The sequence below is a fragment of the Anguilla anguilla genome, chromosome 4 (genome assembly GCF_013347855.1).
Source record: "Anguilla anguilla isolate fAngAng1 chromosome 4, fAngAng1.pri, whole genome shotgun sequence".
Lineage (NCBI taxonomy): Eukaryota > Metazoa > Chordata > Actinopteri > Anguilliformes > Anguillidae > Anguilla > Anguilla anguilla.
The window spans coordinates 61,992,885-62,010,680 of record NC_049204.1 but is presented as its reverse complement, the minus strand read 5'-3'; the positions used below and the strand labels follow the sequence as shown (position 1 = coordinate 62,010,680).

Sequence of the window (17,796 nt, the reverse complement as noted above, 5' to 3'; positions counted from 1 at the left end):
CAAAATGACGCCAAGTTACGATACTACAAACAATATAGGCTATCTTGCCTCACCGAAATGACATAAGATGTATCTCAAAGCAATGCTACCAAATATTTCCTCAGTTCTTTCAAGTCACTTGGCCCTGTGTTTTCTAATCTTACCATTTCACAATGTCATGCAAACTTTCTGTCAGATCAAAGAGACAAATATTTCGAATTGCCTCATGGAACACATTGAACATTGTACATTGAAATTAATGTATAAATTCATTAATGTACAGAACTGCTGCTGAGCAACGACAGGAAGCACATTTCTCCAGAAAACATGTTTATACTTGCTTCTGAACTGAATTTGAGTACATGTGCAAGTTATTGTATATTTGCTACGTACAATAAATACTGCATGTAAAACACATATTGTACATACATACATAGAGGACTTTTTTATCCGCATGGGGACATTTCCCTGGCAGCATCTTACATTCACATTCACGAACACACTTGTACCAAGAAACATACTATCATTCACGCAACAGAAAGCCTGGGCAGCGAAATACATAGGCCTACATACCAATACAAATTGGACATACACACACCTATTCAATCAATCTTGACTGTGAGAGAGCCATCCACACATATATTTGGCCTGTTCATGTAGTGCATGCTTATACACAGGGCCAAGTGACTTGAAAGAACTGAGGAAATATTTGGTAGCATTGCTTTGAGATACATCTTATGTCATTTCGGTGAGGCAAGATAGCCTATATTGTTTGTAGTATCGTAACTTGGCGTCATTTTGATATCAATACTTTTTAGTAACTTGGCATTTTTGTACGTTGAAAACGTGTTTTTTATGAGATGTATATATACACACTCCACACACACACACACACACACACAAACGCATGCATAATTCTGCTGTCTTGCAATGGCCTTTCATTAGTCTTCTGTTCCCCTTTTATAGAGTTGGACACTGTTTGCGATGTGAAGCCACAGGGCACCAGCCTAATCATTCTAACATTATTAAGTTTTCTGCCTTTTCTGTGATAAGTGGTTCTGAAATCACAATTAGCGTGATTTATGTCTGATAAAGTGCTTGATTGGGTTTCAAATTATACATCTCCTTGGGACGGCTGTCCGTGAAAGTCGTTATGGATATCTATATTTATTCGTCTAATCGCGTGTGATATCCAGAGACAGATTGGTAGTGGCACTTGCTGATGGCATGCCTGCCGGTTCTTGGGAGGGAAGGTTTGACATCACTTCCTGTGTGAGGGGTCAAAGTTACATTGTCTGCGGTAATTGCTTCATGAAAGAGTAAAAGGACAATGGCAGCTGGGAAATAAACACAATGTGACAAGTGTCATACATCTGAGCAGAGGTGAAAGGCCTGGAGGAAGAGTGGTGTGTGTAACTTAGATCAATTTACATAATAGGTGGCTTGACCTCTGCCTGTCAGACTTTTTTTATTTTTATTTAAAATAAAAATGATTCCCCTTTCTTCTCTGAATTTAGAATGCCCTCTCCTATTCACAAGCTTTGAACAGCTTCAACCTCGGTCTAAAATGAACGGCAAAAAGTCTTTATCTTGCGCAAAGTACTGTTTTTAGTATTCATGGTTCAAACCCTAAGCTCCAATGTGTGGTGGTTTGATGGCGCGTGCTTTAAGCCCTGAGAGTACAACCACAAATAATAATTGAACATTTATTTGGATACAGCAATGTGCCTGTTACAAAGACACGCAAGAAAATAAATTCGAGTAAAAAGTACATTTAACTCAAACTCCTCTAGGGGACAAAGCCATCTTTATCCCTTGAAATACCCTGTTCAACTGAGCTCATTTTTGTATATGTATTTTAATTTTTTTTTTTTAGTTCCAGTTAATGGGAACTATTTTTTTTTTTTCATTTTTTTTTATTTCCTCCTGCGCGAAATTTGGAAAACGCGTTCGCCTCCTCGAGGCAAACGACGAGCGCGATAGTGAGGCGCCATTTGCGAAGACGCTGATGGCGGCTCTGGGAGCGATCGCGATGAATAAACTCATCTGCCGAAGCTACGTGGGCATTGAGGGCTCGGTTCGCGGCGGAGCGACGCATTAATCCGAGGGCATTAATGAGCTGCCGCTTCGTAACCGCCGCGGAAACGTCGCGTAGTCCTGATATGGGGGGGGGGGCGCGCGCTTTTGAGGGTATTTAAAGACGGCCTGGCAGTCGACCTGCCCGCCGTCGGTCTTGCCGAATTTGCGCGTGTTTACCCGCCGCTGAATTTATCGGTCCGTCACGACCGCGGGCTGTGCCAGGGTAAACAAACAGCGCCCGAACTCATAAAGCCCTCTGTTCTCTGCCGCCGCCGGCGCCATCTGTGAGCTCCTCGGCGAAGGCTCCTGCCCTGGAACGGGCCGTGAGCACCGACAGCTCCGCGCCTCCTGACCGCAAAACGACGGCGGTCTTTATGAACCAGATGCTTTCCGCTCCCCCCGTCAGTCCGAGCCGAAAAAAAAGACGATAAAACTCGGCGATACTTTACTTGAACCGCGTGCCGCATGGACTACATAACCCTGTCACGAGCATTACTACAGCATCTGTCTTAACCAGGCGTGACGGCGTACAACAGCTTGTGGAAATGCAACAGTATGAGGCGATCGTAATGTACACCGTGTAAAATTGGTCATATACAGAATGCAGGTGTTGTTTTGTGCTGGAAGCATATCATGTTGGTTTTAGGGCATGTGGTACAAGCAAAAAAGCATTAACAATGACTTTAGTTTTTTTTGTGAAAAATTTGACATTTTTTTCCATTTTATGTTTCTACCTTTTATGTTACCTCTAAAAAGGAAATTGTCCTGCACATAAAGACTCATGACAATTCATTACAAATGCAATGTTAGGTAAACAACCTTTCAACACTGGCCACTGCACTGTGCATCTGAACTCACATTATTGTGCAGTTTCTTTCTAACAGAAACAGTTTTTTCTTATTTTTTGCGTAGCAGCAGTATGCAGTCAAAACCACCAAGTGATATTAAAAATAAATAAATGGAATAAAAAAAATCTATATCTGAGCGGCAGTATCAAGTGAGCACAAAGGACAAAAGCATTTTTCTAAATAAATATATGAAGCACGACTCAAAGAAAAGTCTGTGCTTTGTGTTATAAACTTTGCGCATCAGGAATATCACGTGTGCCGTCCCACGCGATCGCACGAAAACCAATGACTGTTTTCCGCTTCGCAGGCCGCAAAGTACGCCAGGAGAGAAAGAACCAATCAGAGAAGAGGTGTTGCTCTCATTGGTTGCTGCTGGAGTGCTGTGAGAATCTGGTATGTACCTGGGAGGAACTAACTGGCAGTGATAAACCATGTGACCCGCACTGACATAGACCCACCTGTGTAGACCCACCACCTACTCTTAGAATGACACACAGTCAGATTGGCATAAGTAGATAGCAAACCTAGATTATTTGTAATTATAATTTAGTCTCTCTTTTTGTTGCAGATTAAACTAGCTGAAGTGCAATCTATTAACCGTGTGGTAAGAGGTGAGACAGCAACATAAAAAGTCCAGTTACTTAGACACACAGGGGTAAGTCTGTCACAACAAACTTTTAATTACCAGCTCCTCCTAACATTGTTAACATACGCTTTTCCCAAGCCTAAAGGATTTTTTTTTTCTTTTCTTTTTTTTTTTCACAAACATAGCCTCTGGCTCCAGAGTGCAGACTCAATTTAAAATGTGATAAGACACGCAGGAAGGGTTAAGGGTTAAGATGATAAATTTAGCAGGTCTGCATGCTTAGACACAGAGTGCAGAAACTACAGTAAAGTATGAGCAAGTGTAACAGCGATCTCTGATCCACACTCATAGGTACCACTTCATTAGGTACAGCGGCCTGTTAAGGCAATTTGCCTGCTGACACATGCACACAAGAAGAGGCTTGTCGTTTGACCAGACATTACCATGGGCGAGACATCTAAGTGACTTTGACCGTGTATTGCTGGTGCCAGATGTGGTGGCTCCAGCATCTTAGAAACAGCGGCTATCCTGGGATTTTCACACACTGCAGTCTCTGGAGGTTAATTTTCATACACTGCAGCCTCTAGAGGGTGCAGAGAATGGTGCAATAAACAAAACAAAACAAAAAAAAATCCAGTGAGCGGCAGTTCTGTGGGATAAAACCTGTTGATGAAAGAGGTCAGAGGGGAATGTGCAGACTTGCTCCAATGCTGCCATTGGCTAACTGCTACTACACAGCCCAATGGTGAAAGCTGTTAAATAGGAGTAGGTGCAGCTTCAGCGAATGGTAAGTTTGCAACTTACTGAGAGCTGAGCCAAATGAACGAATCGTTAAATGGAGGTGAGTCAGTTCGTTTTATTCGTCAAAAAAAATCATTCAAAAAGAATAAATCATTCACGAATGACACTCCACTAATTCAGAAAAATTGGTAGGTTTTCGAGCACGAACGGCTCGTTTTCAGGTTCTTCCACGGCATCTCTATTGGGTTCAAGTCTAAGCCACTCCAAAACTTTTCAGTCATTCAGATGTGGCCTTGCTTTTGTGATTTGGATCGTTGTCTCATTGCATAACCCAATTACACTTCAGCTTCAACTCACTGTGATGACCGAACTTTTTCAAATGGGTGATATGCACTTTTAAAACTTTTTTTTATAAATAAAATAAAATAAATTATTTAATGTATTCTGTGTTTACTCAGTTTCTTTTTGTCAAATACATTTTGTCTAAATATTTGAAACCATTCAGTGAGTCAAATATGCAATAACAGAGGAAATATAGATACAGTGGAAGTCCATTTTTTATTCTTTAAGGAAGACATTTTTCTCAAAGTACAATCATGTTCTATTTGGGCACTAATAAGTGCATTTTACATTACAGTGTGAGACAGCTGGCTTCCAGGACATCCCCAATATTTCTGACACAGTCAGCGTGGCATTAGGCCACAAGGCTCTGACATCACAGGCTTCACTCTCCCTGTCCGTATACCTGGATATGACTATGTGCATTTAAACCCAGAATACAACAAATCCATCTGTTTGGCGGTTTGTTATTTTTTAAAAAAATAAAAAAATAAAAAAATATAATTGCCTTTAAATGCACAGCTAAACTGCTGTCGGTTAGTTTAGCTGCAACGGCATCAATTTGGCACAGGTGGAATTATGGAACGCTAAAACAATCACACCCCCGCTGTCAGCCATTACTACCTGCAGGTGAAGCAGCTCTCTCCTCTCTCATCCCCTCACTTCTTTCCACAGGCCTGCCCCCTGCTGGACACCGTCAGGTGCTGCACGCCCGCCTCCACGCTTCCTCCACATCTGGCTCTCTGAGCGAAAACCCAGTCTCCAGTCAGATCAGTGACCTTTCAGAAGCTGTGCGTCTATCTCAGAGCTACCAGTACATTTAAATATTCATTTTTAACCAATGCAATCGCAGTATGTGAAAATGACCACGTGTTTATTTACCCATATGTTGTAAAGCGTTGCAATATCATGAAAATATGTCTATGTATGTATATATTTCATTTTTGTAGATATTCACAGTGTATTCACACATTTTCTTATGACAGTCGTTACTGTACCTACACTGAGAACTGTGTGCTTACCATCTTCCTTTTTGAATTGAAAATGAAATATATTGCAATATATTGAAATAAATTAGTATCAATGAAGGGATATATAAGAGAAATATATTATTTATTGCCACTAAAATACTGTAATGTACATATATTTGTACAGTATACTGCTGTGAAAGGACATTTATTTAAATCTTTTAGAGCTACAAATAAAGAGAAAAATAAATAAATAATAAAAAGAAAAATCTGAAAGCAGATCACACACATGACAGATGTGGAATGATATCAAGTATGAAGTAACCTTTCCGGTGATCGATGTGTGTCTCACACAGGCGCACGGCACGTATGCGCACACACATTATCTCTCTCTCTCTCTTACACACACACACACGTACACACACACACGCACACTGTTTGAAAAGTTACAGACGGGTGTGAAGGAGCATGCTGCAGATGCCACAGCCTTTGAGCAGAAGGGGTGCAGCAGTGCATTTTGGGAAAAAGGAAGCCATAACCGTAATCATTCATAACATGGAGAAATGTGCATATTCCAAAAGAAAATAGGTCACCAAGTAACCAGGGATTTTTAAAATAAAAAACAGTGCACCTGTAAATACGTACACTACCGCGTGCGTGTGTGTATGTCTGCACGTGCGTGTGTGTGTGCGTGCATGTGTGTGTGCGTGTGTGTGTGTGTGTGTTAGGTTAGGATTTGTGTGTATATGTTATACAGCCAGGGTTCATATCTCTTATCAGGGGAAAGTCTTTATATTCACCCATCCCTGTTTTCCCTTCAGCATTTCTACACTGCGGTTTGTCTTTCTCTCTCTCACATACGCACACACACACACACACACACACACACGTACGCACACACACACACTCTCACAGACACACACGCACACGTACGCACACACACACACTCTCACTGACACACACGCACACGTACCCACACACACACACACACATCTGTGAATGCATTAGTCTGTAAGGGGCATCATTCCCAAGGGCCCCTGTCTCTGTGAATTAAAGAGGCCCCCCGGTGGCCATAAAGCCCCGGCCCAGCGCCCGGCTCTCTGCGGGGAGGGGGGAGGGGGTGGGGGGGGGGGGGCGGGGGACGCTCCGTTAATCAGCCCGATGAAGACCGCGGCACTCGCGGGGGCTGCGCCGCGGAGCTGTCTCCCCAGTCACAGGTCCCCGAGAGGTAGGAGAGCGAGCGCGCGGGTTAGCCGGGGGAGTCCGGGAGCGCATTCCCCTGCCTCTCCGCTACGCTACGGTACGCTACGCCACGCTACGCTACGCACCGCTCCGCTCAGACTTCAGAACTGCAGGAGGAGAGAACCTTCACCCCCCCCCCCCCCCCCGGCTCCGCGCTCTCACCCTGCTCCTCTGCCCAGCGCCGGGAGGAGAAGAAAAAAAACAGAGGAGAGAGACAGAGAGAGAGAGAGAGAGAGAGAGAGAGAGAACAGGGGAGAAAGACTGAGCAAGAGAGGGTGAAAAGGAGGGAGAGAGTGAGAGAGATAGAACAGGGAGAGAGAAAGAGAGAGAGGACAGGGAGAGAGTGAGTGAGAGAGAGAGAGAGAGAGAGAGAGAGGACAGGGAGAGAACGGGAGAGCAAGTGGTACAGCAGCCAGAGAGAGGGAGGGAGCAGAGAGAAGAGAGGCTGCTTCTGTTAGCTGTGAGCCACGAGCCTCGTGCGCAGGATAGTTTGCCCGTTTCAGTCACTAGCCGTTTGGATTAAACTGGTTTTCCATTACGTCCGTCCAGAGAGGGATTCGGTCAAGGTAAGCACAGCTTTATGTGACCTCCAGCTTTACGATTCCAGGGGTTTATCTCATCAGAGCGATTTCATGGGGCTGGGAATTGAACAAACTGCAGAGAGTTATTGGGAGAGAGCCACGAGTCCGAACCAGGCTGTCGCACACACACACACACACACAGACACACACACACACAGAGAGACCATGATTTATATCACGATATGTCAGGATATCAAACTCCACTGTCTATTTTGTGACTTCTGGGACTGTGAGGTCATTTGACGGAAGAGTTTATTTGCTTCATCGCTGGTCCTGGTTTGTAACAGCTAGAACAGGCTCTCTTTCTTCAAGAGTACTTTGGCTTGTCTTTCTCTTCTTCTCTGGGTCTGTGAACAACTTAATCATTACTCCTCCTTATCAAAGTCTGGCGTTCAGTGCTGAAAAAGCTTCAGCATTGCTTGCACGCAGTAAGTTCAGTGTACAGATTGAAGATCACCTCAAGTGATGTATGTATGTGTGTGTGAGTATCTGGAGTCACGGAAGATTTGGTTCTGTAAATATAAATTATTATATCTGTGTGTCCCCCCTTCTCTTGACTGATGTTGCCATCGGTTACCAGAACAGACAGCAGGGGTCAGGAATCTACCGTTTTACTTGCGATGCTCTACAGTAGCAGTTTGCGGCTGACGCTCTCATTCTTCGAGCAGGGATAACAGTAAATACGGTACACGGGCGACCGGGCCCAATTAAAGTGGTTTTAACTGATTAGTGCGCACGCAGTTAAAATTGACAGACTGCACAAAGAGGGTTCTTATTCTCTGTGTGTTACCGTGCCGGCTCTCCACAGGGACTGTCAGGTTTGTTTTAGCGAAGCTGAAGAATGGATGGCTGTGGGGTTCTTTACTGCTTCTGGATTGCGCCCCCCCCCACCCACCCCCTGGTTGCCGTAATTCATGCCAGAGCAGCCAGATCCGATCTCTCAGTGAAATTGGCTGAGGTTGGCGCGTGTGGTGAATTTTGGTCTGTTGCCTGGGTGACGACCAAACAGCAGCTTTGAGCGAAGCAACTGAAGCATGCCACCCTAACTGAAGTTATTTAAATGCATTATATCAATATGTACATGAATATATATATATATATTTTTTTTTTTTGTAAAAAATATATGTAGTAATAAATCCATAAGCTAAAGATGCAGAGAGATCTAATATCTGAATGCCTTTCACTATCCCCTCTGCGATTGCAAGAGATTGTGTTGGTTTTTCCAGAGTAAATAATCCCCCAATAAGGTGTTAAGTCTGCAAAGAAGAGCGCCTACAAGCCCCCGTCCCCCGCCCCCCCAAATTCAGACTTTCACAAACAGCTCTGCGAGCGGATCACACATTGCAGACTGAGCTCATCAAAAGCAAAGCTCCATTTGAGCATGAAGCCAGGCTCCATTACAGTATCAACATACAATTACAAACAATGCACGCAATGTAGGAAAAAAATCAATAATTAATTTACGGTGCCTAATATGAAAAAAACATCTTTTCAATCGACTGTTGCATTTGGTTCGCTGCACAGCTGAATCGCTAAAACACCGCGTGTTGATGTTCCACTGGACGAAAGACCAATTAAAGATATGAGAAAACCCAAATGTGTGGGAAAGCAATTTTGGCAAAGTTTTGATCACTCTGAATCGGAGGGCCAGGGGATCCGTGCGTGTCTGACCGTGGGCACTGATATCGATCAGGCAGGAGGAAACGCAGAGATATCGGCGTGAGCGAGCGGCCGCAGCCGAAGGACGGCGGCCACAGAGGGCGGAATGCTCGAGGCAGCCGTCAGACAGGTGACCCGCCTCCGCGGAGTGAGACCGCCTGCGCCGTGTCGCAAAACGGTGAACGGTCCCGTGAAAAGAAAAGGAAGAAAGAGAAAAAAAGAAACGATAGAACAAGATTGTCCTGCGTCTTTCGGTTCTGATCCACTCGGAAGGAGACTGAATGAAATGGGTGGCCCTTTGGGAAAGGGACAGTGACGTTCCTCCCCCCCCCCCCCTTTGAACATTAAAATTCCACGGGAACGTCTGACCCGGGGTAATGGAATTACGCCGCGCGGGAAGCGGCTTCAGAAGCCCGAGCGGCTCCCGCCCCCGTCCCTCTCTGCCAGCGGGGCGATCGTCTGAGGCGCGCGTGCCCTCGCCTGGAGCATCACGAGAGCGTTGTGCGCGAGGGAAACGGGGAACGCAGGATGCACACACGAGCTGTTCGGGACTGTGTGATCGCCACGTGTTTGTATGCCAACAGTCAATCAGTTTTTTTTTTAGTCATTTTTTATTTGGGGAAATTAAATGAACATGCAGATGTGCCGGACCTTGAAAGAGAGCCTTTTTATCTCCCCCGGCCCAGAATGCTCCCGGGTTCGAATCCGAGGGCAGATGTGCCGGGGATGTGTCTTAATCCACTGGCGCCGTGACAACGTCCCGCCCTTTTCGGTTAGAGCGTAAGCCCCCCCCCCCCCCCCCCCCCCCCCGGGTGGCGGTGGCGGCGGCAGCTGAGGTGCTGTTCTAAAACGTGTCTGCCTCGGTCGAAGTGCAGGAATTTCGAATTCGACGGGAGCTTTCAAAGTCCCCTTTGAAACGAAGCGGCGGCTTAAATGAACATCGCCGTTAGCACGTTAGCTTACGGGTGAGCGAACTCGGGGGCACGAGGTCAGAAGGGAATTTAAAACTGAAGTTACATTTAAAATGTCCCTTTTAAAACAACCCACTGGCTTAAAATGGGCGACAGTGTTAGCTCATGGGTGAGCGAACCGGTAAGAGGTAAAAAGGCAGCAGGGTCAATTCCCAGGAATCCGCAGTTGCACTGACAACTGACACACTTCAGAACAGGAATATCAACAACAAAAATAAATAAAACGTTTAATAAAAACTCAGGCAGGGTAATTAAAACCAGCCTGTGTATGTAAAACAGCGTCAGGGCCACTCAGTCCGCCGCGTGTCCTCGGCGAATCGGGGGGAGTGTTGTCGGGACACGAAGACATCTGCCGTCACAGCAGAAACGGAGACGCCGCGAGGATTGTGACGGTCCCGCCGAACCTCTAACGCAATGTCAAACCGCCCCTCGTGTCGCCACGGCGACCCAAGCGCTCGTTTCATTTTAATGACGCCGCGGAGCGGCGCGCCGGAGAGCCGTCTTCGCGTTTTTTTTCGACCGCGGGCGCGCTCCGAAGGGGGAAAAAAAGGGGCCTATTTATAGACGCACCCCTGCTCTTATTTTCGTAATCGCCGCCCCGGCGACGCTCCGGAGAGCGCCCGCTCCGCTCCGCTGTTCCCGGGGAAGGTACGCCTCCCGGAGGAGCGCGGGCGAGACGCGCAGGCCGCCGGGGGCGTGAGTCCTCGCGCTCGTCTCCGACTCCTCTGCCTCCCCGCCCAGAGCGAGTCAGCTGGACCTTCTCTCCCTCGTGTGTGTGTGTGTGTGTGCGTGTGTGTGTGTGTGTGTGCGTGTGTGTGTGTGTGTGCGCTCACCTGTGTGTGTGTGTGTGTGTGTGTGTGTGTGTGTGTGTGCGCTCACCTGTGTGTGTGCGCGTGTGTGTGTGTGTGTGTGTGTGCGTGTGCGTGTGTGAGTACATCTGTTCTATTCTTAGCTGCACCTTGTGAATAGAAGGGTGTTAATGGTGCTGCTGCTCCTGGGTGCTGATCTCGCATGCTGTCGAGGCTCACGTACATACCGTGTGTCATCTGTGCTCGTCTCTTTAGTTTTTATTCACTGTTCTCCACTTTTTCATCCCCAATGAAATATTTTACAAGTTTAGTTATCTTTTTAAAGCATTTTTTGTTCATTTTCTCCCCACATTTTGAAAGCCCTGCTGTACACAGTCAGTGTCCTTGCTGCATCATTTAGAGCGGAACATTCCCCCAGCCATCTCTCCACAGACTACAAGCTGAAAGGGGGGCTTGTGTGGGGCGACATGGGGGAAAATCCCACTGACTGTAACCCTTCCTCTCTGGGAGACCCTACAGGCAATGGCCAGGCCCAGTCAGCTGGTGTACTGGCCACAGTCAGGCCCAGTGCAGTCAGCTTGCAGCACAGTCAGCTCCAGCACAGTCAGCTCTAGCACAGTCAGCTTGCAGGCCCAGCACAGTCTGCCCCAGCACAGTCTTCCCCAGAACCGACACCCCCAGCACAGTCAGCTTGCAGCAGAGTCAGGCCCAGCACAGTCTTCCCCAGCACTGTCACCCCCAGCAGAGTCAGCCCCAGTGAGCCACTTTTTCCTGAACCTTTTCGGCCTGTGTAAAGTTGTGTAAACACAGCGGGTCAAATAGTGCGTCCGTTCTCCCATGCAAGGGGACATGCTATGCCAAAACGTACTGCGAAAAAGCATACGGACAAACCCTACTGGAGTTAACCCCGTTCCAGCTGTTTGAGTTGGTGAGCAGAACAGCGATCTTCCCAAGGGATATTGGACGACCTCAATATAAAGCCCCCCCCCCCCCCCCCCCCCCCCCCCCCCCCCCCCCGCCCCCAATTGAGCATAATGGCCCATAATGCATCTCTGTACCTTCCCACTGTTCTCATTGTTCAGCAATAACAGAGAGCTGAAGCCGAATTATCGCACAACAGACTCCCACTTTCCTGGACCTCCCAACCCGAGGTGTCTCTCCAGACACCCAACATCTGGAGCGGTAAACTGCTCAAATTAACGGGCCGGGTGATGGATGGACCTGCGTCGCAGCCAGATATTGCACCTGTTTCCTCAGAACGACACGGTCGCTCGTTTTCTCTTTTTTTTTTCTTTCTTTTTTTAGTATTTTTGTATTTTATACTTCGTGAAATGTAATTATAGCCGCCTTCAGAGTATTCTTTTTAGCGGGGAACGTGTTAAAGCTTTGTACTCATTCAAAGATAAACACGTAAAGGATGTAATAGCTTTTTCAGACACTATCCACTTCACTTCTCATTTGGATTTTTTTGAATGTCAAACCTCCCATTCATACCACCCACTCACACATCACTTAATCATACTCTCACACACACTTACACACAGAGGCACAGACACACACACACACAGACACTTACACACGCACATACACACACACACACACTCACATACACAGACACACACACAGACACTTACAGACACACTCACACATGCAGACACAGACACACGCACACACACACAGATACTTACACACGCACACACAGAAACACTCTCACATGCACACACACACATACACACACTCTCTCTCTCACACACACACACACACACACATACACACATGCACATACACACACAAACCGCACACACCCACACACACTCTGTCACACACACACATCTACACACTCTCTCTCACACACACACACACACACACAGTAGAAACCGAAAGAGGCTGAATTCATCTCTGAGCTCCCCCTGCCGTTCCACAGTGGGGGCAGCGTCCCCCTCGATCTGCGCAGACCCTAAACCCGCGTCGGGCTGCCGCAGACACACACAGCTGCGCGCGCAGCGTCCTGCGGGGCCCCCGGGGGCCGGTCCGCCACACTGCGGCCCTGCAGCCGGCGCGAGCTGCGAGCCGGAGGATACTGCGCCGAAGCAGCAGAGCACGGCTGCAGCTGCGGTTCTGCAGTAATGCGACAGACCTCTCCTGCTGGAGCCCGGGAACAGAGGCTAATGCCTCAATCACACTCCTCTGTCTCTCCTCTTTCTGCCACTCTCTCTCTCTCCTTCTCTTTCTGCCACTCTCTCTCTCTCGCTCTCTCTCTGCCTCTTTCTCTCATCTCTCTCTGCCTCTCTCTTTCTCTATCTGCCTTTCTCTCTCTCTCTCTTTCTCTCTCGCTCTCTCTCTGTCTCTCTCTTTTTTCTCTCTGCCTCTCTCTCTCTCTGTCTCTCTCTCTTTCTCTCTGCTTCTCTCTCTGCCTCTCTCTCTCTCTCGCTCTCCCCTCTGGCTCCACAGCTTGCTCTCTCTCCTCCCTCTATCTCTCTGGCTCTAACACTTGCTCTCTGTCTCTTTCTCTCTCTCTGCGCCCCCCTCCCCCCCTTCTGGCTCTACAACTTGCTCTCTCTATCCTTCTTGCTCTACCACTTGCGCTATCTCTCTCTCTCTCTTTCTCTCACTCACTCCCTTTTCATCTGCAGGCCTTTGTGAAGCATTACTCCAGCTTCTCCTGGATTAGGAGTCCACATCATGGTTCTGTTTATTATGTACTTATACGGTATACTGATTTATCTGTCTGCTTACATGTTTATTTATTTATTTTATTTTTTTTATATTACTCCAGAGAGATCAGCGGTGGCAACAATAAAACATTAAAACATCTCTTTTTGAGCTGTTTGCACACAAACACAGGCAGCGAGAGACTGTGCTGTCTCATGCCACCCCCCTCGCCCCCTGCCCCCAAACCCCCCCACCCCACCCACCCCCCTGACCTGTCCTCCCACCTTCTTCCATCTGGAAACTTATGCAAAATTAACATTTTTTTTTTTCTTTCATAAATAACAGACGGCGGCATATTTCGGGACCCTGAACAAAAACTGAAATTTTTTTGTCGCGGTTCCTGTGAGGAGCGCGGCGCCTAAATCCCGTTAATCGCCGCGGCGACGGCGTGCGCTATCTCCGGCGGCGGGCGCAAACAGAGCTCCCGGTAACGCAAACAGTCGGGACGTCGGCGCGCGGGGCCCCTCTCGCAATGCAGATTTATTTCGGGGAGTAACAGACCCAGACAGGTGAACGGGGTTGTTTGGGGAGGGAGAGATAGCCTTAAGAATGGCTTCTGAAGCCGTGCTTTTTATTTTGTGCGCGAGGAAGAGACGATGGTTCCGCTCAGCCGTCGTATTCAAAGCTCAGAGACGCATCGCCTCGACTGATGATCCTTGGCTGAGTCCTGTAACCTTAAACATAACCTCTCGAATCCCATTGGCGATGCCTGAAAGATTTTCTGTCATGCCAGTGAATAACTATTAGTTTACTGACCCTGGAGGTGTGGGAGAGGTCTTAATGGTTTCTGGAGATGGGGAGAGTTTCTTCTCATTTTTCAGAGTTGTATTTCTTTCTGCTCTTTTCTGGAACTGGGAGTCACGTAAGCGAGCTCTAGCAGCCGGATGTGTCCGGGAAAACGAACAAATAAATATTAAATATGAAATAAAAACTTTTTTATATACGGCTAGAGTTGCTTGTCTGTAGCCAGTACAGGACCAGGGCAGTACAGGGCCAGGACTGTGGATTAGGTCTGGCTGGGAGTTAGGCCTCATCTGTCCCTGGAAGTGGTGCAGAGAGAGCGTGCGTGAGATGTGCGTATGCGGAGCTATGCGCCCACACTTTGTGCTGAGCACGGTTCAGTTAAAGTTCATACAGCCTAATGATTAATGAGGCACAAAAGCCACTCTGCAGACAGCCTTTAGTGGGGAACTGACCCACGCGGAAGATCGCCTTTCTTTTTATCTTCTATTTTATTCATTTTCACACTCATTTCTCCCGAAATCGGAACACCCTGTCACGCTAGCGCTGCATCGGCGCTCTTTGTGACCTTTTGACGCAGTCGCGCGTGCACGCGCTTTCTTCCCAAGCATGCCATGTGAGCCGCCACCTCTGTAGCACGCCGCGGTTCGCGAGCCCGCCTCACACGGCCCGGGAGCCAATGAGAGACGAGCTTGCGGGCGCCGTCTAACAGGCCGATTTCCGCAGCGCAGAAGCGAGCTGAGGATGTAAAGAGGGACAGCTTTCACAAACTCAAAACTCAGAGCTCCTTTCTGAAGTTTCTGTCGGTTTTGGCCCATAAAAAAAACGAAGCTGTTTGTAGGTCTCGCACTTGGCTAAGATGGAGGCTGGGAACTGGCAGCAGAGGTCAGACCGACACGGCGGTGATGTGCAGTACTGATTCGCTGCGGAGCTCGACTGCTTGTGTCTAGGAGCTAGCGCGAATGACGTCTGTCACTCAGGCGTGAAAAATAGCAGGATTCACAGAGCACAGTGTCTACCCCGAGAACACTCTGAGCTTCACACAACCAGGCAGGTGAGAGCTCTGACGAAGACAGACAGACAGCATTTTCAGTAGAGAAGGGGTAGTGAAGGAAAAAAAAAAATAATATGATAAATAAAATGGAAACGCCAGTGTAAAGTCACCGAACGGAGTTGTTGGAACACTGCTGTTTTCGATTAACTGGGCTTGGCTTTCACTCCCGCTTGAAGTTTGTGGTCGCGCTCATTTGACCTTCGCTAGCTACTTTAGCCTTGTACTGTAAATGAATCCACCCCTCCTCACCCCCACCCCCCCCTCCACCCCCTCCTCTCCTTTGTTACCCAATGCTGCTGATGTCCTGCCAACAGAGGTCCATGCTGACATCACCTCAGACACCGTTGCTGGGGAAACAACCTGAAGTTCAGCCGGTCGCCGACGCTGCCGTCGCACACACACACACACACACACACGCACAGACACACACACACACACACACACACACACACACACACACAGACACACACACACACACACACACACACATATCGCCAGCAGTCAGCCGTCTCGCAAAGTCACCGAGGTCCCCTCCAGCGGCCATGCGTTCCATAATTAATGCCACATCTGCCCTGTCTGCAGTTTATATTTATATACCGGGCCCGGTGCATGCTGGGACACTATTCTCTCAATTACAGGTTAAGTCGCACTGCAGTGTCAGACTTTGATGTATGTACGTGCAGTGCAGTTCATATGGATTTGGACTAAAATGGAGGGGAGGGGGGGTGTATGTATGAAATGCCTATATTTCTTAAAGCCGACTGTCTTCACTATAACCTCATGTTCATTGTTTCGTTTTAAATCCAGTGCGCTTGGATTGCAGAAACAACACAAAGAATTGTGCCACTGTCCAAATTCTTACAGACTGCCCTAATTGCTCTTACTGTCCCTCAGCAAGGAGTTTTCTCAATTATTATTATTTTTTTTTTTTTTTTTGCCCCAGATGTGTTCCTAGCCAGCAGAAAACAAGCACAGAGGTACGCACAAAGTTTGGCTCACCACTGCTATCAGGCACATCAACCCAGGAATGGGATTATGGGATTGCACGTTATTGCCGGTAGATAAGGGAGGCATCAGCAGAACCTATGAGACTCACAGGCATGAGTTTCCTTCACCCTTTAAAAACATGAATACATAAACAGCAAATTAAAAAGGAGAAAGTTGCTGGAGGGCGTGTCCTCCCTGCTCCTCTCCGTGAAGTGACAGAGGAACGCCGACGAGAGGGAGAGAGAAGGATGAACACACTGAGGCAACGGAGCTGCAAAGAGAGGAGACCGTGTGTATTCCACAAACCTACACACACCCTCACACACACACACACACACACACACACTCATGCACACACACACACATACTGCACACGTGTGCACACAAAGGCAGACACATACACACATTCACACACACACTGGCATACGCACATGCACACACAAACACACCACACACAGAGACACACACACACACACACACACATGCATGCATGACTGCAAGTACACACACACACGCTCACACATAAACAAAGTGTGTGCTAGCGCTGCCTCGCAACCGCGGGCGGCTCTGATCCTGAAATCCATTCTCGCCTTTATCCAAAGAGCAGATTCAATCCCACAATCCCACGCTCCCGGCGCCTTTCTCCGCGCGCAGTCAAGCGCTCCCGCGCCGAGGCGGCCTCTCGCAAGACGCAGCGCAGATGAAGCGGGATCGGCGAAGACCCGAAGGGCGGCTTTAAACGAGCGCCTTCCGCCTCATCCGCCCCCCCCCCCCCCGCCCTTTTCTATCTTTTCTACCTCTTTCCTCTCGTTTCCAGCGCTACCTTTGCGCCACTGTGTGAATACCATTCACATGAACGTCACATTCCTGTTCTTAGCGCTCGCTGTTCCGACGGCTAGCCTCCCACACACAAGCAGGCGCTGTCGGGCGCCCGAAACATCTACGCCTATCGCCGCCGGCGGAGGACAAGGCGGATCTCGGCCGTGCGAACCCGAGCCAGCGGCATGCGACAGGAACGGTTACCAAGGGGACGTCGGCGACGGCAGGAAAGCGCTCGGTTGTCGGTTCGCTTCAAATCCGCTCCGATCCCTTCCTTCATTAACCTTGCTCGTTTTGCCTGTCGTTTAAATCCAGCGTAATGAAGAAAAAAAAAAAGTTTCGCCTACGTTTATAAATATGCAAAAAAAAAAATCCAGCTCTGCTTTCTATTCAGTCTTAGAGCATTTTGCTTGTGCATTGTACCAATTCAAAATACATAACCCATTGGCACATTCAAATACGTGATTTATGTACACAATGAACTGCATTCCCTGTACAGTACATGTTTCGTTTATATAAAAAGTGTCCCACATAAATCACTCTCTATTTAAAAGAACCAGAACTACCTTGTTTGGAGTTCACAATTGAGTGTGGAGCTTCAGCCAAGGTAAATGGGTGGGGCATGCTCTGTTTAGGCAGTGCTGGCCCACCCTAGCCCACCTATGCCTACACCAGTGCTTC

The 17,796-nt window shown here is 47.9% G+C and overlaps 1 protein-coding gene across 2 annotated transcripts in view; it reads left to right on the top strand.

The window, feature by feature from the left end:
- Positions 1 to 7,118: 7,118 nt before the first annotated feature.
- Positions 7,119 to 17,796, top strand: part of LOC118224689 (cadherin-12-like) — a 139,464-nt gene continuing 128,786 nt past the window's right edge. For both annotated transcript variants that reach the window (XM_035412306.1, XM_035412307.1), the window contains exon 1: positions 7,119 to 7,348. The gene's annotated coding sequence lies outside the window, so the exon portion shown is untranslated. The remainder of the gene's footprint in view (positions 7,349 to 17,796) is intronic.